The following is a 22,760-nucleotide window of genomic DNA, read 5'->3' as shown; positions in this document are numbered from 1 at the left end:
AGGATGCTCTTGATTGTGCATCTGTAGAAGTTTGTGAGTGCTTTTGGTGACAAGCCAAATTTCTTCAGCCTCCTGAGGTTGAAGAGGCGCTGCTGCGCCTTCTCCACAACGCTGTCTGTGTGGGTGGACCATTTCAATTTGTCCGTGATGTGTATGCCGAGGAACTTGAAACTTACTACCCTCTCCACTACTGTCCCGTCGATGTGGCTAGGGGGGTGCTCCCTCTGCTGTTTCCTGAAGTCCACAATCATCTCCTTTGTTTTGTTGACGTTGAGTGTGAGGTTATTTTCCTGACACCACACTCCGAGGGCCCTCACCTACTCCCTGTAGGCCGTCTCGTCGCTGTTGGTAATCAAGCCTACCACTGTTGTGTTGTCCGCAAACTTGATAATTGAGTTGGAGGCGTGCATGGCCATGCAGTCGTGGGTGAACAGGGAGTACAGGAGAGGGCTCAGAACGCACCCTTGTGGGGCCCCAGTGTTGAGGATCAGCGAGGTGGAGATGTTGTTACCTAGCCTCTCACCACCTGGGGGCGGCCCGTCAGGAAGTCCAGTACCCAGTTGCACAGGGTGGGGTCGAGACCCAGGGTCTCGAGCTTGATGACGAGTTTGGAGGGTACTATGGTGTTAAATGCTGAGCTGTAGTCGATGAACAGCATTCTCACATAGGTATTCCTCTTGTCCAGATGGGTTAGGGCAGTGTGCAGTGTGGTTGCGATTGCGTCGTCTGTGGACCTATTGGGGCGGTAAGCAAATTGGAGTGGGTCTAGGGTGTCAGGTAGGGTGGAGGTGATATGGTCCTTGACTAGTCTCTCAAAGCACTTCATGATGACGGAAGTGAGTGCTACGGGGCGGTAGTCGTTTAGCTCAGTTACCTTAGCTTTCTTGGGAACAGGAACAATATTGGCCCTCTTGAAGCATGTGGGAACAGCAGACTGGGATAAGGATTGATTGAATATGTCCGTAAACACCAGCCAGCTGGTCTGCGCATGCTTTGAGGACGCGGCTGGGGATGCCGTCTGGGCCTGCAGCCTTGCGAGGGTTAACACGTTTAAATGTTTTACTCATGTCGGCTGCAGTGAAGGAGAGTCCGCAGGTTTTGGTAGCGGGCCGTGTCAGTGGCACTGTATTGTCCTCAAAGCGAGCAAAAAAGTTATTTAGTCTGTCTGGGACTTGTCTGGGACTTGCCTAGTTAAATAAAGGTCAAATATATATATATACCATGGGTATGACAAAACATTTATTTTAACTGCTCTAATCACGTTGGTAACCAGTTTATAATAGCAATAAGGCACCTCAGGGGTTTGTGATATGTGGCCAATATACCATGGCTAAGGGCTGTGTCAAGGCACTCTGTGTTGCGTCGTGCTTAAGAACAGCCCTTAGCCATGGGTATTTTGGCCATATACCACAACTTCTCGGGCCTGATTGCTTAAGTATACTATTATAAGATATATAAAGAAAGATGATGCACCTGCATGAAGACCAAACCTCTGTAAGCCAGAGAGAGGGCAGACATGTATTTACGTCTTCAGGGCCCATATTCACAAAGCGTCTCAGACTGAGTTGGAGTGCTGATCGAGGATCAGGTCCACTCTCTTGTTCATTATCATTTAAAAGTCTGATAGCAGGTCAGTACTCATATGCTAAAAGACTTATTGAATACAGGCCCAAAACGTTTATACATAAGGACATCAAACAAAGTGGAAGGTGGAACCTTACACAAATAAGCATAGTACTGTCTATTCCCACTTATGTTTAAAATCCCTTTAATTGCGGTTGGTAGTAGCCTATTTTAAGGATTTCCCCTCTCTTTTACCCATCCTAAGTGGCTAATGATCATTTCCCTATGTGTATTTTAGCTATTTGTTCAAGACTGCTGCTTTTTCATCCCCGCTAGATAAGCATCAGACAGGAAAGAGGAAAATCACAATCGTAACCACACAGCTTGAGCCACTCCCTCACAGAAATAGTTTAAACTCTAATTAGAATGAATCTGAACCCAAATCAGTAATATCAAAACAAAACAGTCAGAATAATATCCATAACGTTAACACAGTATATCCAGAACGTTAACACAGTATATCCAGAACGTTAACACAGCATATCCAGAACGTTAACACAGCATATCCAGAACGTTAACACAGCATATCCAGAACGTTTATATTCCACACAAATAACAAGCCTCCCTTTATGGGCCTGATAAGACGAGGGTGTTAGTTAAACCGAACCTAGGTGACACAGCCTACGTTTAACGTTGACATGAATATGAGAAATGCGTCTGTGTAAAAGGCTCTGCTGTGATGGTTTGGACTGTTTGGATTTGGCTTAGAGAAATCAAGCTCCTAATTGAGGCTTTGTTGATCTTCATTTATAATCATAACGTAGTCAAATAACTTCTCAAATTAGAGCTAAATGCATGACTGAAAGCCTCTGAGTTATAGCTGTCAAATCTTGTGTGTAGGTTTCTATTTCAATTGTTATTTTTCTTCCATGAAAGAAAAGCAAATCCATGGAAAGTAGCCCTAACTCAATCTTATTTTCTTTTAGTTACTAAACTTTCCCTTCACAAATGAATTCAATTTAGAAAGTTTTCCCGTTAAACTTTCTTTGTAATATAAAGGTAAATAGTTAGAATATAACTGTGTTATCCGTCTGACGTCTGAGGATGGATATTTCTCTCTTAAAAAATCATTATACAGAGCCAAAATGTCACAGTCATTTTCCAAGTCATGATGAAATACAGGCCAAAGCCCACCTGTTCCATCACCATGTGTGCTGCACACTTCACATTACCATGTTTTATTAGGAGCAGTTTTTGTAATCCAACCCTCCTCATTACATCCACTGAACCTCTGTGTTCCCCATCAATTCAAGGAGAAACACTAAACCTTAATAACCACCAGCAATAAGACTTGACACTATTTTCAAACCACAGATTGATACACTTAGAACGGCCCATTAGGCCAAAGTGCCTATCAGTAATATTCAGACAGCCATGGCTATCGGTTCTGGTGTCACGACACACAACAGCTGCCCTGAGAAATATGAGGCGATAGCTTCCTTCTGATAGGTCAAATTACAGGAAGTAAACCCTTTAACAATGTGTGGAATTTAAAGAGCTTAGTGAATATGGGGTATTGGAATTCTCGTGTGTTCAATTTCCTGCAGTTGTTTGTCATACAAAGTGGTATGAGTATGTGTGTGTGTGTGTGTTTGTACATGTATAAACTCCACACCATTCATAAAGACGGATGGTCCCTATTTTCCATGCTTTACATCTGTTTCATTTGATATTCATCTGGAAGAATGTTCAACACAGCCAACATGTTATGAGGAGAATGGAGAGATGAACGGAAAATGTGAATTAGGGTAAATATTTTGATTAGGAAATATTTGATGGTTGTCCTCTGCATTAATATTGTTATCGGGATCTTTTCCATAACGAAGTCCAGCCTGCATGTTCTTGCTCAGACTCAGCAGAGCTTGTTCAGGGCAACAGGGTTCAAACTCAAACATTGACTTGGCCTGCAGTACATCTTTACCTTGCAGTGTTGTAGTTCCTTACACACGTGTCACTGTGTTGTATGTTGCAATGTGTGTAGAACATTTGTGTCTGCGTACCATATCGTAGGCTACATTTACACAGGCAGCCCAATTCTGATATTTTTGTTCTACTAATAGGTCTTTGACCAATCACATCAGATTTGTTTCACATCAGATCTTTTTCAGATCTGAATGGTCAAAGATCAGAATTGGGCTGCCTGTGTAAACACAGCCTTAGTCTCATTCTACTCTGACTTCACCCATAATGATGACAGAGAAACGCACACACACATTCTGAGATAGAACATGACGTACACGTCTGTCACAAAATACGTCCAAACATCCACTCTCATAGAACAACCCATTACATCTGGCTCGATATAGCCCAGTTTGTGTGATTGGAAGGTGTGATGGTCGGCAGAGTTATTTTTGTCTCTCTTGACTTCCCTCTGTGGTGGTTTCTGGCAGAGCTTGTCTTCAAAAAGGCTGTTTCCAGTCCTAACAATGAAAACAGGACGACGCACCGTGATTACTGTCAGACAGATGTCATAAGACATTAAGGATGGGCGTGTGTGTGGAAAGTGTGGGTGTGTGTGGACACGTGTGCATGCCTGTGTGTGTGCGTTGACATATATGTGTGTGTAAGGGATACTAGTGTCAGGGCCTCTGATTTGTAAATGGCTCTTTCCACCGCCAAACTTCCTATTTGGCCACCAAACTGAGAATAAACTGACTTTCTCTGACTCTCTCTCACTTCTTTCTTTCTTTCTTTCTTTCTTTCTTTCTTTCTTTCTTTCTTTCTTTCTTTCTTTCTTTCTTTCTTTCTTTCTTTCTTTCTTTCTTTCTCTCTCTCTCTCTCTCTCTCTCTCCTTTCTTGTTTACTCGAGTGCAGCAGTAAGCGTCATATGAATTGCTGATTTCTGATAAGGCATGTCATGCATTTCCTTCCTGCTTCCACTTTTACCAGCTTGACCATCCGGAGTGTGCATTAAACAACAAGTTTACACATCATGGTAACACTTTACTTGACAACCAGCACGGCCATAACCATGTCATAATATGTTATAACAGATTACATAACTTGTCATAGCCTGTTATAGTATGGTTATAACACTGTCATGACACATGTTTAGATCTGTTGTGACATATATTGTGTTATTTTATGGCTGTTTTTGACACCTGCATAAGAATATAAAAACCCACAGTAGTTATTTTATTGCTGGTTATGACACCTACACCGTCTTTTTGACTGATATAAGGGCAGGTACGTGATAGGCCTATCTGGCTTATATGATTATGATGGTCATAACGCTTCTTAGTCCTAGTAAAGTGACACCGGATGGTCAAAACGCTTCTTAGTCCAAGTAAAGTGACACCGGATGGTCATAATGCTTCTTAGTACAAGTAAAGTGACACCGGATGGTCATAACGCTTCTTAGTACAAGTAAAGTGACACCGGATGGTCATAATGCTTCTTAGTACAAGTAAAGTGACACCGGATGGTCATAACGCTTCTTAGTCAAGTAAAGTGACACCGGATGGTCAAACGCTTCTTAGTCCAGGTAAAGTGACACCGGATGGTCATAATGCTTCATGACAGTCTCATAAAGTGTATTTTCTTAGTCCAGGTAAAGTGACACCGGATGGTCATAACGCTTCTTAGTCCAAGTAAAGTGACACCGGATGGTCATAATGCTTCATGACAGTGTCATAAAGTGTATTTTCTTAGTCCAGGTAAAGTGACACAGGATGGTCATAATGCTTCATGACAGTGTCATAAAGTGTATTTTCTTAGTCCAGGTAAAGTGACACAGGATGGTCATAATGCTTCAAAAGTTATTTAAAATATGATTTAAAAAAAAAACATGACTGTAAACAATTCATTACAACACTAACAAAGGATTTAAGAAACAAACTTTCAAACAAAAGGAAACTTCTTGGTAAGGAAAAAATACATTTGAATAAATGTAGGTTTTGAGACTCTTATGTACAGTAGGTGTCATAACCAGCCATAAAATAACGCAATATATGTCACAACAGGTGTTTATATATGGGTCATGACAGTGTTATGACCGTAGTATGACAGGTTATGACAAGTTATGTCAGCTGTAATGACATATTATAACATAGTTACTTTTCTTCAACAAAAATACACTATGACACTATGACACTGTCACGAAGCATTATGAATATCATAATAATATAAGCCAGATTGGCCTATCATGGACAGTGCATTTGGAAAGTATTCAACACATTCCACATGTTGTTACGTTACAGCCTTATTCTAAAGTATATATCTTTTTTTTATGTCTCATCAATTTACACACAATACCCCATAATGACAAAGCAAAAGACTTACATTTTTTTTTACAAAATTGAAAATTTATTACAAATAAAAAAACTGAAATAATATTTAAATAAGTACTCAGACCCTTTGCTATGAGACTCGAAAAGGAGCTCAGGTGAATCCTGTTTCCGTTGATCATCCTTGAGATGTTTCTACAAGTTGATTGGAGTCCACCATTGGACATGATTTGGAAAGGCACACACCTGTCTATTTAAGGTCCCACAAATGATAGTGCATGTCAGAGCAAATACCAAGCCATGAGGTCGAAGGAATTGTCCGTAGAGCTTGAGACAGGCACAGATCTGGGGAAGGGTACCAATACATTTCTGCAGCATTGAAGTTCCCCAAGAACACAGTGGCCTCCATCATTCTTAAATGGAAGAAGTTTGGAACCACCAAGACTCAACACAATCCAACACAATCCTAGAGCTGGCCGCCCAAACTGAGGAATCGGGAGAGAAGGGCCATGGTCAGGGAGGTGACCAAGAACCCGATTGTCACTCTAACAGACCTCCAGAGTTCCTCTGTGGAGATGGGAGAAACTTCCAGAAGGACAACCATCTCTGCAGCACTCCACCAATCAGGCCTTTATGGCAGAGTGGCCAGACAGAAGCCACTCCTCAGTAAAAGGCAGATGACAGCCCACTTGGAGTTTGCCAAAAGGCACCTAAAGGACTGTCAGACCATGAGAACCAATATTCTCTGGCCTGGATGCCAAGCGTCACATCTGGAGGAAACCTGGCACCATCCTACGGTGAAGCATGGTAGTTGCAGCGTCATGATGTGGGGGTGTTTATCAGAGATCCTTGATGAAAACCTGCTCCAGAGCACTCAGGACCTCAGACTGGGGAAAATGTTCACCTTCCAACAGGACAACAACCCCAAACACACAGCCAAGACAATGCAGGAGTGGCTTCGGGACAAGTCTCTGAATGTCCTTGAGTGGCCCAGCCAGAGCCTGGACTTGACCTGAAAATAGCTGTGCAGCAACGCTCCCCATCCAACCTGACAGATCTTGAGAGGATCTGCAGAGAAGAATGTGAGAAACTCCCCAAATACAGGTGTGACATGCTTGTAGCGTCATACCCAAGAAGACTCAAGGCTGTAATCGCTGCCAAAGGTGCTTCAACAAAGTAAAGGGACTGAATACTTATGTAAATGTCATTATGGGGTATTGTGTGTAAATTGATGAGGAAGAAAAACTATTTCATCCATTTTAGAATAAGGCTGTATATGTCACAACAGATCTAAATATATGTGTCATGACAGTGTTATGATCATATTATAACAAGTTATGTCAGCTGTTATGACATATTATGATACGGTTATAATGTGTTATGACACTGGGTGTCAAGTAACATGTTGCCAAGTTCGGTGATGACTCCTCATACCGTAGTCAGCAACATATTTCATTCATCTGATGTTGATTCTCAGTTCAGGCTTAGGTCTGTATCTAATGATGTCTGACATTGACGATATTAGTCAATGGCTGATGTTCAAATAGCAGAGATAGCTTCTGAGTGTAGTATAACCTTTTCAATTGTCTTCAGTTGAATCATTCAATGCAGCTTTATGAACAGATGAGAGCACTGGCCAGATCAAAACGACAGTCCTAAAGCTACTGCACACTCAGAAACCCCTCCTTCTCCCCACTCCCTATGTGGCAACAGAATCGTCCTCCGAGAAGGCAGCTGAATGTAACAAATGCCGTCTAGTCAGTCATTCAATCATATTACATTTATATTAGCCAGGTCTTTTGGTAAACATTGCAACAACACTGTAAAAACGTAGTGAAAAGGCTACTGAGGTTGGACAATAGCAAAACAAGGTTGCATCCTGGCTCCACTCCACAGCAGGTGGCTCCACTGCAGGAACCACAAACACATTTTTCAAATGAAGGAGTCGACAGGTCTTTGTGTCTGGTGTTTTGCCAAGAAGTGACTGAAATGGAAACATTTTTCTCAAACAGTGGCGTGTGAATGGTTGATGACACGAGGTGGTGACAGAGGTCCTTGGCGCATGCATTCGTCTCCTCCCTATTTTTCCCTCCTCTGATGTTTGCTCTTGATCCCATCTTACAGAGGAAAAGTCAGCCGGAGATGGGAGTCTTGACTGTTTTCCATCCACTCTCTATTTTTGTCCCTCAGTAGTCCTCAGTGCATCCTTCGCCATATCCTGAACCTTTTTCCTCTTTCCCATTACATGTGAAGTCAGGAAATTGTACCAATTGCCGATTGCGGTATGGCTCTCAAAAGAGAGCCATCTCTTTTATGGAGGCTGTTTCCTGTGTGTGTGTGTGTGTGTGTGTGTGTGTGTGTGTGTGTACGATACTGTACAGTCCATGTTGCGTGTGAGCTGGTGGTAGGACAGGTCAACAGAACATGATTCACAAGACAACCCGGAGAACCTTGCAACGTTGAGGTCATAAATCGGCAACATTCACATCTTGAACTACTCCAGCAACGGCCGCCGGGGTAAGCTGGTTTGGCCACTGGTATGGAGTGTCAACGCGGTGCACAGAGCAGGACCTCAACACTGCACAGACATACCACAGGCCTTCGGTTCTCCATCTTCATCTGTTTCGGAGGTAAAAATAAAGCCCTGGGATATGAAGATGCAGACAGAGTCGGAACGTAGTTCCGATGACTGAGCTATGAGGACAGAGACAAATTAGAGTGTTGATGGCAACGTAGAGGAAATGACCCTGGTCTTTCAGGACAATAGTGAACGCTCAGTTCACTCTGTCCTGCTCTGAGGAAAACAAGTGTTCTCATCTTCTCATGTTCACTTGGGATTTCTTTCTCAACCCAGACTCCTCCAAGACAGGAGCTTGTGTTTCCACTGTTTTAATCTGGTGTTGAAGTCTTACTGGGGGGGTGTTGAAGTCTTACTGGGGGGTGGAAGTCTTACTGGGGGTGTGGAAGTCTTACTGGGGGGTGGAAGTCTTACTGGGTTGTTGAAGTCTTACTGGTGGGTGGTGAAGTCTTACTGGGGGTGTGGAAGTCTTACTGGGGGTGTGGAAGTCTTACTGGGGGTGTGGAAGTCTTACTGGGGGGTGGTAAAGTCTTACTGGGGGTGTGGAAGTCTTACTGGGGTTGGTGAAGTCTTACTGGGGGTGTGGAAGTCTTACTGGGGGGTGGAAGTCTTACTGGGGGTGTGGAAGTCTTACTGGGGGGTAGTAAAGTCTTACTGGGGGTGTGGAAGTCTTACTGGGGTTGGTGAAGTCTTACTGGGGGTGTGGAAGTCTTACTGGGGGGTGGAAGTCTTACTGGGGGTGTGGAAGTCTTACTGGGGGGTGTTGAAGTCTTACTGGGGGTGGTGAAGTCTTACTGGGGGGTGTTGAAGTCTTACTGGGGGGTGAAGAAGTCTTACTGGGGGTGAAGAAGTCTTACTGGTGGGGTGTGGAAGTCTTACTGGGGGGTGTTGAAGTCTTACTGGGGGTGTGGAAGTCTTACTGTGGGTGTGTGGAAGTCTTACTGGGGGTGTTGAAGTCTTACTGGGGGTGTTGAAGTCTTACTGGGGGTGTTGAAATCCTACTGGGGGGTGTTGAAGTCTTACTGGGGGTGTTGAAGTCTTACTGGGGGTGTGGAAGTCTTACTGGGGGTGTTGAATTCTTACTGGGGGTGTTGACGTCTTTTACTGGGGGTGTTGAAGTCTTACTGGGGAGGTTGAAGTCTTACTGGGGGTGTTGAAGTCTTACTGGGGGAGTGTTGAAGTCTTACTGGGGGTGTTGAAGTCTTACTGGGGGGTGTTGAAGTCTTACTGGGGGGTGTTGAAGTCTTACTGGGGGTGTTGAAGTCTTACTGGGGGTTGTTGAAGTCTTACTGGGGGATGTTGAATAAAAGAAGCCAGCAATGAGCTCCCCTCATTTAATCACTTTAGCTGCAGTTATTCCTTCCTGCTGTAAAAACACATACTGTAGGCTAGTTATAATGGACCACAGTAATCCTGCAATGATGGTTGCTTACTGGGTACTGTCCTTGTTCCTTTGCTTCAAGTGTATGTGTACTTTCCACTATCCTGATTCATGGCTGTACTGAAGTACACCAGCCTTCAAAAGGAAAGATGGAAAGCGGGAGTGATTTATGAAAAGATGGAAACGACAGAGGACTGAAAGGGGTCGAGGGTGCCTCTTGCCCCCTGTTCTGTTCAGTCGTTCCGCTGCTCCCCCTGGTTAGGACCTGGCTGATGGGGTTTCCAGACCTCCCTATCAGGGGCGACAGGTGGGGGAGGGTAAACTGTTCAATCCCAATCTGAGAATCCTGGCCCCCCTAACCAGCCCCTAGATATTGTTCCCTCAAATTCAATACAATACAACTTCATTGTCCCCAAATATGTTTGAGCTGGCAGTCATTAGTGTAGAGGTTATACAGAGTAGTTAATATGTACTTAGAGGAAGGCATGGACACAACAGCCTCTCAAAGAAATACACTGAACAAAAATATAAACGCAACATGTAAAATGTTGGTCCCATGTTTCATGTGCTGAAGAACAATTAACCCAGAAATGTTCCCTATGCACAAAAAGGTTATTTCTCTCAAATGTTGTGCACAAATTGGTTAACATCCCTGTTAGTGACCATTTCTCATTTGCCAAGATAATCCATCCACCTGACAGGTGTGGCATATCAAGAAGCTGATTATACAGCATGATCATTACACAGGTGCACCTTGTGCTAGGTACAATAAAAGGCAACTCTAAAATGTGCAGTTTTGCCACAGATATCTCAAGTTTTGAGGGAGCGCGCAATTGGCATTCTGACTGCAGAAATGTCCACAAGAGCTGTTGCCAAATAATTGAATGTTCCTTTGCTCTACTATAAATTGCCTCCAACGTTGTTTGAGAGAATTTGGCATTACATCCAGGACCTCCACATCCAGCTTCTTCACCTGCAGGATCGTCTGAGGGAGGGGTGCTGAGGAGAATTTGTCTGTCTGTAAAAACGTCCTTTTGTGGGGCTCCACAGATACTTTGAACTCTCGCAAAGTGGGAGATGCTGTCGAGGAACATTGGCATGTTTTATCATCAGACCCAGCTTTGCCAGCAGAATTTAAGAACCCACCACTTATAGTATATAGGAGAGGTAGCAATTTACGTGACAAGTTGGTCCATGCCAACTGCCAGCCACAAACGAAAATGAGCCAGGCTCTTTTACGCCCTCTTCTGAATGATAGCTATAAATGCAGAGGCTGCGCACAGTGCAACAATATAATGAACTGTGAATACTTCTGCCACCCACATATGGAAAACGGTTCCAAATAAATGACATTTTGACATGCTTCTCCGCCCATGTTATCTACATGATTAAATGTCAATGTGGGTCGCATTATATAGGAAAAACCTCTCATTCTCTCAAACAGAGAATTAGTGAACGTAAAAGTTCAATTGTCACAATACATTTTAATGACCTAAAACATGACATTTCTACCTTTAGGTTTTGTGGCAAAGAGAAAGTCAAGGTATCAGACAGGTGATATAGATAATACTCTGAGGAAAAGAGAATGTTTTGGGATTTTCACCCTCCAGACATTATTCCCCAAAAGTGTTAATGATACAATGCCCATGCATGTTATGTTTTACATGTCAACAAGAACTAATGTCGTTCACCACTTCAGCCTACTCCTGCACTGTACCCAATCATTCATCAGAACTTACTTGAGAGGTGGATGTCCTCGCTGTGGTTTTACAGACGTTTTATGTACACACTTTATTAGAATAGTTATGTAATGTCCATTGTTATATTTGTGAGGAACACATGTTTATTTTTCCTTGACTACAACCCCATTCGATGCACGGAACAGATCAAATCAAATCAAATGTTAGTGGTCACATACACATGGTTAGCAGATGTTATTGTGAGTGTAGCGAAATGCTTGTGCTTCTAATTCCGACAGTGCAGCAATATCTAACAAGTCATCTAACAATTCCACAACAAATACCTAACACACACAAATCTAAGTAAAGGAATGGAATAAGAATATGTAAATATAAATGTATGGATGACCAATGACCGAGTAGTATAGGCTAAGATGCAATATATATAGAATAAAGTAAATACATACGAGATGAGTAATGCAAGATATGTAAACATCATTAAAGTGGCATTATTATTTATTAAAGTGGCCAAGGATTTCAAGTCTGTTTGTAGGCAGCCGCCTCTGTGCTAGTGATGACTGTTTAACAGTCTAATGGCCTTGAGATAGAAGCTGTTTTTCAGTCTCTCTGTCCCAGCTTTGATGCACCTGTACTGACCTCGCCTTCTGGATGGTAGCGGGGTGAACAGGCAGTGGCTCGGGTGCTTGTTGTCCTTGATAATCTTTTTAGCCTTCCTGTGACATCGGGTGCTCGATGTGGGTGGCGCAGTGTCTGCATAAGGGTGCAAATTAAAAACGCTCACAAAAGCTCCACATCCAGCTTCCTCACCGGTGGGATTGTCTGAGGGAGGGTGGGGGGTTGCTGAGGAGTATTTCTGTCTGTAATAAAGACCTTTTGTGGGGAAAAACATTCTGATTTGCTGGGCCTGGCTCCCAAGTGGGTGGACTTATGCCCTCCAAGGCCCACCAATGGCTGGACCTCTGCACATTCATGTGGAATCCATGGACTAATTTATTTAGTTCAATTGACTGATTTCCTTATATGAACCATAACTCAGTAAAATCGTTGAAATCTTTGCGTGTTGCATTTGTATATTTGTTCAGTATAAATAAATCAATAAAAGACAGAGGTAAGAGCTGAGAAATGAGGGAGGGAAGGAGAGATGTTTTTTACAGGTGCTTTAACCATGTGGTTTTAATGTTTGGTCCTCTAAGGCAGGCACTCAGAGCAAGACCAGCCGTGGTGGGAAAAGAGCAGAAACACAACAGGAACTTTTTTATCTTCTAAAAATGATTTATTAATACAATATGGTATAGTACACCCCATAGCATAGTATGACTGGCAGAAACCAGAGAAGGCAAAAGTAGAGAAAACACTAAACAATGATCCCATTCCCACATCTGTACGTGACTGAGTAAGCAGTACATAATCACATTAAACCCTTGCTAAAATCATGGTCAGCAAATTGAATAAAATAAAACATACAAATGGCAGGAAATGCAGTTTGTCCCATCTCCAAGAACTCTATGATGCCGTCCCAGGTGCCTTCACTCCAACAACTCCGTCCCAGGTGCCTTCACTGCGACAACTCCATCCCAGGTGCCTTCACTCCAACAACTCCGTCCCAGATGCCTTCACTGCGACAACTCCATCCCAGGTGCCTTCACTGCGACAACTCCATCCCAGGTGCCTTCACTCCAACAACTCCATCCCAGGTGCCTTCACTGCGACAACTCCGTCCCAGGTGCCTTCACCTTCACTCCGATAACTCCGTCCCAGGTGCCTTCACTGCGACAACTCCATCCCAGGTGCCTTCAACTTCACTCCAACAACTCCGTCCCAGGTGCCTTCACCTTCACTCCGATAACTCCGTCCCAGGTGCCTTCACTGCGACAACTCCGTCCCAGGTGCCTTCACTCCGACAACTCCGTCCCAGGTGCCTTCACTCCGACAACTCCGTCCCAGGTGCCTTCACTCTGACAACTCCGTAACAGGTGCCTTCACTCCGACAACTCCATCCCAGGTGCCTTCACTCTGACAACTCCATCCCAGGTGCCTTCACTCCGACCTAGGTGCCTTCACTCTGACAACTCCATCCCAGGTGCCTTCACTCTGACAACTCCATCCCAGGTGCCTTCACTCCGACCTAGGTGCCTTCACTCTGACAACTGGTGCCTTCACTCTGACAACTCCATCCCAGGTGCCTTCACTCTGACAACTCCATCCCAGGTGCCTTCACTCCGACCTAGGTGCCTTCACTCTGACAACTCCATCCCAGGTGCCTTCACTCCGACAACTCCATCCCAGATGCCTTCACTCCGACAACTCCATCCCAGGTGCCTTCACTCCGACAACTCCATCCCAGGTGCCTTCACTGCGACAACTCCGTAACAGCGGGCGACAACAGTGGATCAAAGAGCTGCACCAGAGTGGAGAACGCCACGTCCTCCTGTGACATCAATGACAAGAAGAACAAAAACAGTTTGAAAACAACGTCAAAGACCCCCCCCCCAAGACACACCACCGCTCCGCAGAGTTTGTCTTTGAACCACACCGCGAGGGGTCTCAGATGAGAACTGTTCTCTCCCCTGTGAAAGATCTTTGTAACGTTTCCCTCGAGTAGTCACATCTGTGCAAATATTGTGTTAGGTGGACTCTGACAGGCTGGAAGCAGCATGTTTGAATACTGTCTTTATGTTTGAACACAGTCTGGCTTGATACCTTACAGCTACTGACCAATTATGGCACCATGTGATTGGTAGGCCTGCACTGAGAGCTATGCTTTTGTACAAAGCTAAATCAACAGTCTGCACTGACCACCACATGCACGCACGCTCACACACAGTATGTGTGTCATTTTGAGTGTGGACACTTGGTTGGACTTGGAAAAAAAATCTGCATACTCATCAATTTCTGTTACATATTCCTGTTAGGGAACACTTTTGTACAAGGCATCAAACTTAGATAGCTCATTACGATCACTCAAATCACAGATTACGTCATTAGTTTTGGCCGGGGTACAACGGTGTGAAGTTACACCCCTGGTCTGTAATAAGGGGGACACTTCAAACTCTCCACAGCGCGAACTCAACCCTAATGGCATCCTCTCTAATTTCTCCCGACTTAAGTGATCTGTCGTAGGGGAAATGTAACAAGTCGCAAAGCTCCTTTAATGTTTGGGACAAGCAAATCATCAAGACCTATGGATAAACATACAGCATTTATAGGAGCTGAGTTTAGGGGCCTTAAATGACACGTACCAAGTCATTCAGTAAATAGCTCAACCATTCTACGGGCCACACCACTGTATCACTTTAAAGAGATGTACCGAAGACAACTAATAGTCTACATAACCACGTCATCCAAAATCCCGTCTGAGAAAACATTAATGGAACAGCTAACCAGGTACAGTATTTGGCTGGTCTCAAATCTGTTTGTGCTGTAGAGCCAACTTCTATGGTCAATGTTGCATATATAGCACAAACAGATCTGGGACCAGGCTTGAACGGTGTAGCCATGGTCTCTGTAGCAGCGAAAGCCACTAAAACCACACTCCAAGAATCCTTCTCCTTTTTGTCCTATCACATTGTGAATCAATGAACACACCCTATAGCAATTAGCCAGACAATGTGCATTCCAGGCCCAGACCTCCTCTGTTTGTAGCTGGGAGGGAGAAACAATAGTTCCCTCCATTGGTCTGGCGGCTGAGGTCATGTTTTCTCCCACTACTTAGCTATGGGGAACCAGACACGGGTAATTATGGGACAATGAGGAAAAGAGATGTTTGGTGTCGCGCAGCGGCCGTTTGAAGTCATAGGGACCGGACCACTATATCTGGCCTGCGTGTGTCTGTGTGGGTTAGTGTGTGTCTGTGTGTGTTTGTGTGTGTCTGTGTGTCTATGTGTGTCTGTGTGGGTTAGTGTGTGTCTGTGTGGGTTAGTGTGTGTCTGTGTGTGTGTGTCTGTGTGGGTTTGTGTGTGTCTGTGTGTGTGTGTGTGTGTCTGTGTGTGTGTGTGTGTGTCTATGTGTATCTGTGTGGGTTAGTGTGTGTCTGTGTGGGTTAGTGTGTGTCTGTGTGTGTTTGTGTGTGTGTGTGTGTCTGTGTGGGTTAGTGTGTGTCTGTGTGGGTTAGTGTGTGTCTGTTTGTGTCTGTGTGGGTTAGTGTGTGTCTGTGTGTGTTTGTGTGTGTCTGTGTGTGTTTGTGTGTGTCTGTGTGTGTCTGTGTGGATTGGTGTGTGTCTGTGTGTGTTTGTGTGTGTTTGTGTGTGTCTGTGTGTGTTTATGTGTGTCTGTGTGTGTCTGTGTGTGACCACAGGCTGGAGGGATTGAGAGAGAATGAACAAGGAGGAAGTGAGGCCTCTCCTTTTTTAGTAACAATGACTGGTGTGCTGTAGTTGGGGTGCATCTCAATAGTGGACCCCATCCCTTGTCTCCTCTCCTTTATCTGCACAGAACTGTAGGAACTGGACAGGGGAAAGCAAATCCCCAGTAGACATCCACCATTTTAGTCTCACCGATCCCTATTCAGATCAGTGCATATGAAGGAGACAAGGAGAGGCAGCCACATTAGACTAGTGAGATGCATCCCAAGTCTGTTGTGTGCCACTGTGGTTGAGGCTGTTCCTGTACCTGCTCTTTCAGGTAGCAGAGGCGGTCCAGGAGAATCAGACCCTCGATGCAGGGAGCCAAAGTCACCTTCAGCTGGGTAAACACAGGAAGCAGGTCAGTAAACACTAGTTTTAAGTGTACTTCTGTTAAGTGTACTTCAACACTATGGGATCCAACGGAATACAACTAGGCACCGTATCAAAGCAGAGCAGAGCAGGGCTGTTGTAATGTCATTGAAATAGAACCCCTCTGATTTCAAAACTAGGTTTCATTAGCAGCCTGAGGACAGTAAAAATATCACTTTTTTTGCCAGATGATTTACACAGAGTAGAGTTTACACAAGTCATTGAGGGAGTTGTGTAAATGTAAACCAACTTTAATAAGGCTTAATAACCACTCCAAAATAGAAAGTACTGGACAAAGAGAACCAATGCTCCTATAGCCATAGAAGTCCTGTGTGAGCCATTCATTCAGAGTGATAATGGTTCCTCTAGGTAGTAGTGCTATAGTATCCCAGTTGGGACCTACCATGTTAAAGGCCTCCATCTCAACCATCCTGGGTCGGTATGTGTCGTGGTAACCCTGTATGACACTGTCAGAGAGCTGGTAGAGAGGGAAGGAAGGAGGGAGAGAGGGCGGGAGGCAGAGGAGAGGTAGAGAGATGGAGGAGGGAGAGATGGGAGAGAGAGGGAGGGAGGGATGAAGAGAAGAATGTGGGAAGTGTTAAGAGACAGAGCAGGGTCATGTGTAGGTGATAGGTGAGTAACATGAGAGTGGTAACACACAACCCATTGAACACTTTTAATCCCAGGCTTTACGAGCAACAAATCTCTCATTTATAGAACAACTCGAGGGAGCCAGTTGAGACATATTCCCTAATCCCTGCACTCGCTGTTTGTTTAACAATGCCTTACCCATGATCACACAGTACTCTAGGTGCATATTACACAACTTGTCCTTTTCTAAAGAGCCCTTTCGATTCCATGTGTCAGTTTCAAAGATGGTTTAGAGCAACCAAAGACGTTCAACTGTACAGGGATTTCAGGTACCATTACAGATAATCGTTACTGTCAGTTCAATTGTACAGAGCTATGCTAAAAGCTTGTCCTCTCGATGGGATTTCACATCTTACGCCAAGAATACGTTGTTGTGTTTTTTTATATTTTTTACCCCAAATCCATTATGGGTTGCTTTCCTGGTGTCCAAAGCAGCAGTGTGGGATTCCCCCTGAGGATGTGTTGCTCTGAAGAACATTCTCAAGTCTGTTCCCAAAACGCCCTAATATTGTGATATCTCCCATCACTGACCTTTGACTCATCCAGCTCCAGCCTCCGGAGGGCTCTCCAGACGTAGTCCACGAACGAGGTGGCCTTGGAGTAGACATTCCCCACACGCTTCTCGCTGCCAACGACACACACACGTGAAGACAGCTCTTTCAACCCCCAAATCACCATCGCTGAAATGAGCCTACCAGTGTATATTAAGTCATAGGCATCCGATTCTCCTCTTCCCTCTCTTATTTTTCCTCCCTTGCTACGCTACGCTACAACACCCTGGCAACCAGGGTGAAACAGTCATCACACATGCAATAGTAGAGAGGTGGTCAGGTCCATTAATGGGATCCTGATTTCACTCAGCGAGGGACCCAGTGTCCTGTAGGCTACAGGGATAGACATGTCAGTGAGAGGTGTGAGGTTGTCATCGTGTGTGTGTGTGTGTGTGTGTGTGTGTGTGTGTGTGTGTGGTGTGTGTGGTTGTCTTTGTGTGTGTGTGTGTGTGTAATACAGAGGGTACCTCCTCTGTCTCTATGGGGCTGAGAAGACCAACTGTAGATTTCTCTGTTCAGTTTTCACCAGGATCAATCATTCCTCTTCACTTGTTCTACTTTACCCAGCAGCAGTCAACAACCCATTCAGGAAGTCTGACGATCTTACATTGTGGGCTGCTCCTTCCAACGTTCAAAATGACTATTCACCATAACTTCAGCTAGAGGGGTAGAGAATACTCTTTTTGTATCTTCACATCAGAAGTCTGTGTTTTTGTATCCTAGCTGAATGAATTTGAGAAAGTGGAGATTCTTACAAAGTGGCCACAAACCATAAAATGAGGGCCAGGAAATCCCACAAGAGTAAAAGCTAACAGGTTTTGTCAACGGTACTGCAGACCCCCAAGACAGGGGCACCTGGACTCTCTCAGTAGTCTGGTATAGCCTACTGCTTTGGATGTCCCCTAACCAGGGAGACCAAACCTACCTTTTAAAGGAGCTGTAGTGATCCCTTAGAATCACATGGAGGACGGCCCTATAGAAGAGTGACTCCATCTGAATCTGTGGAGACAGAAAATAATCAAAGATCCCATGTTGTTTTCACTTACAAAAACATTTTTTTCTTGAGATATTCATTCATTCTCTGCCAGTGATTAGGGTGTGTATTAAAACCCATTGGAGGAAACGTTTTTATGACAATGCCCAATGCTTATACCAAACTCAACATATGATCTGAGTGCAATCAGACTGGTTGTTGGACGCAAGCTGCCGTTTAAGCATGCAGTCCCATCCCTTAGTGATTACATTAATATTCAGAAAAATTATTTATGAATGGTCCGGGCGGTATCGTGTAACGGGTTTGACCCCGTACACTAACGTCCCTAGTGGCAGCCTATTCCCTATAAAGTGCACTACTTTTGACCAGAACCCTATGGACCCTTGTCAAAAGTAGTGCACTATATAGGGAATAGGGTGCCACTTGGGACGCAACCTAAGGTCGGCGGCTCAAATATCTATAGTATTGTAAGTCTCAATCAGGCCTTATTGTATGTGAAAGACCCTGGAGAAGTATGGGAACAGTGTGCTCTAAGGCATCCGTATCCACTCGCTCTGGAACGCAGAAAATAAAAACAGGATCTGTCGCGTCTGGGAAACGCACGTGGCCAGTTGCTGGAAGCAATCATTCAATTGATCAGCTTTGATTATCTTTGATGAGCACAAATTTGTAGCAACCAAAAAAACTCATTGAACTGTGATTGCATGATGTCATTCTCACACAGACAACTCATTGTACTGTAGTTTGGCCAAATGTGTCCAATGTATTGATATACATGTATATAGTACTTACCCCTTGGCCCTTGGCAACTCTCTCCAAAGCCTGAATAAGAGAAAATAAAGTGAAATGCTATTAAGTATTCAGTATTTATTAGGACCCCATGAATGGACTCTCCCAGGGGTCACAGAGTTAAAAATGTTACATTGCTCTTACAACATGTGGAACTCAAAAGGTAGAAGATATCAGTTAGTTAGTCTCACGACAATAACAGACTGAGGACCAACTGTACAGCATTGAACAGTTGTGGGCACTAAAACGTCAATACTGTGGCACAACCTAACCTTATAGTGCCCTCAACTATACTGTCTAGTTGACAGATGGTGCATAAAAGTGAATGCATTGCTGACAGAAATATATACTGAACAAAAATATAAAATGCAACATGCAACAATTTCAAAGATTTTACTGAGTTACAGTTCATATATATAGAAATCAATTCAAATAAATAAATGAGGCCCTAATCTATGGATTTCACATGACTGGGAATACAGATATGTATCTGTTGGTTACAGATACCTTTAAAACAAAGTAGGGCTGTGGATTAGAAAACCAGTCAGTATCTGGTGTGACCATTTGCCTCATACATCGCGACACATCTCCTTCACATAGAGTTCAACAGGCTGTTAATTGTGGCCTGTGGAATGTTGTCCCACTCCTCTTCAATGGATGTGCGAAGTTGCTGGATATTGGCGGGAACAGGAACACGCTGTCGTACACATCAATCCAGAGCATGCCAAACATGCTCAACGGGTGACATGACTGGTGAGTATGCAGGCCAGAACTGGGAAATTGTCAGCTTCCAGGAATTGTGTACAGATCCTTGCGACACACATTAGCATGCTGAAACATGAGGTGATGGTGGCGGATGAATGGTACACCAATGGGCCTCAGGATCTCATCATGATATCTCTGTGTATTCAAATTGCCATTGATAAAATGAAATTGTGTTTGTTGCCCATACCATAACCCCACTGCCAACATGGGGCACTCTGTTCACAATGTTGACATTAGCAAACCCATTAGCTCGCATATGCAACGCCATACACGTGGTCTGCAGTTGTGAGGGCGGTTGGACGTACTGTCAAATTCTCTAGAACGACGTTGGAGGCGGATTATGGTAGAGAAATTAACATTAAATTCTCTGGCAACAGCTCTGGTGGACATTCCTGCAGTCAGCATGCCAATTGCATGCTACCTCAACTTCAGACATCAGTGGCATTGTGTTGTGTGACAAAACTGCAGATATTGGAGTCGCCTTTTATTGTCCTCAGCACAAGGTGCACCTGTGTAATGATCATGCTGTTTAATAAGCTTCTTGATATGCCACACCTGTCAGGTTGATGGATTATCTTGGCAAAGGAGAAATGGTCACTAACAGGGATGTAAACAAAAGTATGTACAAAATCTGAGATATTTCAGCTCATGAAACATGGGACCAACACATTACATGTTGCCTTTATATTTCTGTTCAGTGGTCATTTCATATATATACAATGCTCAAAAAATAAAGGGAACACTTAAACAACACAATGTAACTCCAAGTCAATCACACTTCTGTGAAATCAAACTGTCCAATTAGGAAGCAACACTGATTGACAATAAATTGCACATGCTGTTGTGCAAATGGAATAGACAACAGGTGGAAATTAAAAGCAATTAGCAAGACACCCCCAATAAAGGAGTGGTTCTGCAGGTGGTGACCACAGATCACTTCTCAGTTCCTATGCTTCCTGGCTGATGTTTTGGTCACTTTTGAATGCTGGCGGTGCTTTCACTCTAGTGGTACCATGAGACGGAGTCTACAACCCACACAAGTGGCTCAGGTAGTGCAGCTCATCCAGGATGGAACATCAATGCGAGCTGTGGCAAGAAGGTTTGCTGTGTCTGTCAGCGTAGTGTCCAGAGCGTGGAGGGGCTACAAGGAGACAGGCCAGTACATCAGGAGACGTGGAGGAGACCGTAGGAGGGCAACAACCCAGCAGCAGGACCACTACCTCCGCCTTTGCGCAAGGAGGAGCAGGAGGAGCACTGCCAGAGCCCTGCAAAATTACCTCCAGCAGGCCACAAATGTGCATGTGTCTGCTCAAACGGTCAGAAACAGACTCCATGAGGGTGGTATGAGGGCCCGACGTCCACAGGTGGGGGTAGTGCTTAAAGCCCAACACCGTGCAGGACGTTTGGCATTTGCCAGAGAACACCAAGATTGGCAAAATCGCCACTGGCGCCCTGTGCTCTTCACAGATGAAAGCAGGTTCACACTGAGCACATGTGACAGACGTGACAGTCTGGAGACGCCGTGGAGAACATTCTGCTGCCTGCACCATCCTCCAGCATGACCGGTTTGGCGGTGGGTCAGTCATGGTGTGGCATTTCTTTGTGGGGCCGCACAGCCCTCCATGTCCTCGCCAGAGGTAGCCTGACTGCCATTAGGTACCGAGATGAGATCCTCAGACCCCTTGTGAGACCATATGCTGGTGCGGTTGGCCCTGGGTTCCTCCTAATGCAAGACAATGCTCGACCTAATGTGGCTGGAGTGTGTCAGCAGTTCCTCCAAGAGGAAGGCATTGATGCTATGGACTGGCCCGCCCGTTCCCCAGACCTGAATCCAATTGAGCACATCTGGGACATCATGTCTCGCTCCACAGACTGTCCAGGAGTTGGCGGATGCTTTAGTCCAGGTCTGGGAGGAGATCCCTCAGGAGACCATCCGCCACCTCATCAGGAGCATGCCCAGGCGTTGTAGGGAGGTCATACAGGCACGTGGAGGCCACACACACTACTGAGCCTCATTTTGACTTGTTTTAAGGACATTACATCAAAGTTGGATCAGCCTGTAGTGTGGTTTTCCACTTTAATTTTGAGTGTGACTCCAAATCCAGACCTCCATGGGTTGATAAATTTGATTTCCATTGAAGATTTTTGTGTGATTTTGTTGTCAGCACATACAACTATGTAAAGAAAAAAAGTATTTAATAAGAATATTTCATTAATTCAGATCTAGGATGTGTTAGTTTAGTGTTCCCTTTATTTTTTGAGCAGTGTATATATATATATATATATATATATATATGAAATGACAGTTGGCTAAATATCTGTCACCTAAGGTGAGTCAGGCTCACCAGACACGCCGACATCCTGGCATTTCTGCCACAGAACCAGGACTGCTCCCTCAGGTAGCCACTCAGGGGGAAACCACACACACTGCTGCTTGGGCACTCTGAAACAAACAAACACACACACTTTAATACCAGCTGTGTCAGAACTGCCCCGTGTATTTAACACTATAGGAAAGTGTGACTATGGTAGTTGACAGGCCACCAACAAAAGTCCAAAGAGAGAGAGAATGAAGTGAAACATTAATGCTATTCAGAGCCTTCCCAAACTAGCTTTGAAGTTTCAAACTCGAAAAACCCGAGAGCGCGGGTGTCGCTAACCCCTTAGCCACATTGCTCTTTGACTCCACTCCTGTTGAACACATGGTAGTGGTATTAGCAGAGGTAGTCCTGGTCAGAGTCAATTGGAGCAGACAGGCTTTGCTAGAGTTTGAAGGCTAGCTTACAGTAT

At 44.5% G+C, this 22,760-nt stretch overlaps 1 pseudogene; it reads right to left on the bottom strand.

Annotated features, from left to right (window-relative positions):
• Window positions 1–15,754: 15,754 nt before the first annotated feature.
• LOC112217219 overlaps window positions 15,755–22,760 on the bottom strand; it is a 12,974-nt pseudogene continuing 5,968 nt past the window's right edge.

This window comes from Oncorhynchus tshawytscha, unplaced genomic scaffold, assembly GCF_018296145.1.
Source record: "Oncorhynchus tshawytscha isolate Ot180627B unplaced genomic scaffold, Otsh_v2.0 Un_contig_1741_pilon_pilon, whole genome shotgun sequence".
NCBI classification, from domain to species: domain Eukaryota; kingdom Metazoa; phylum Chordata; class Actinopteri; order Salmoniformes; family Salmonidae; genus Oncorhynchus; species Oncorhynchus tshawytscha.
The sequence above is the reverse complement of the archived record's forward strand: the minus strand, read 5'-3'. Positions and strand labels throughout refer to the sequence as shown.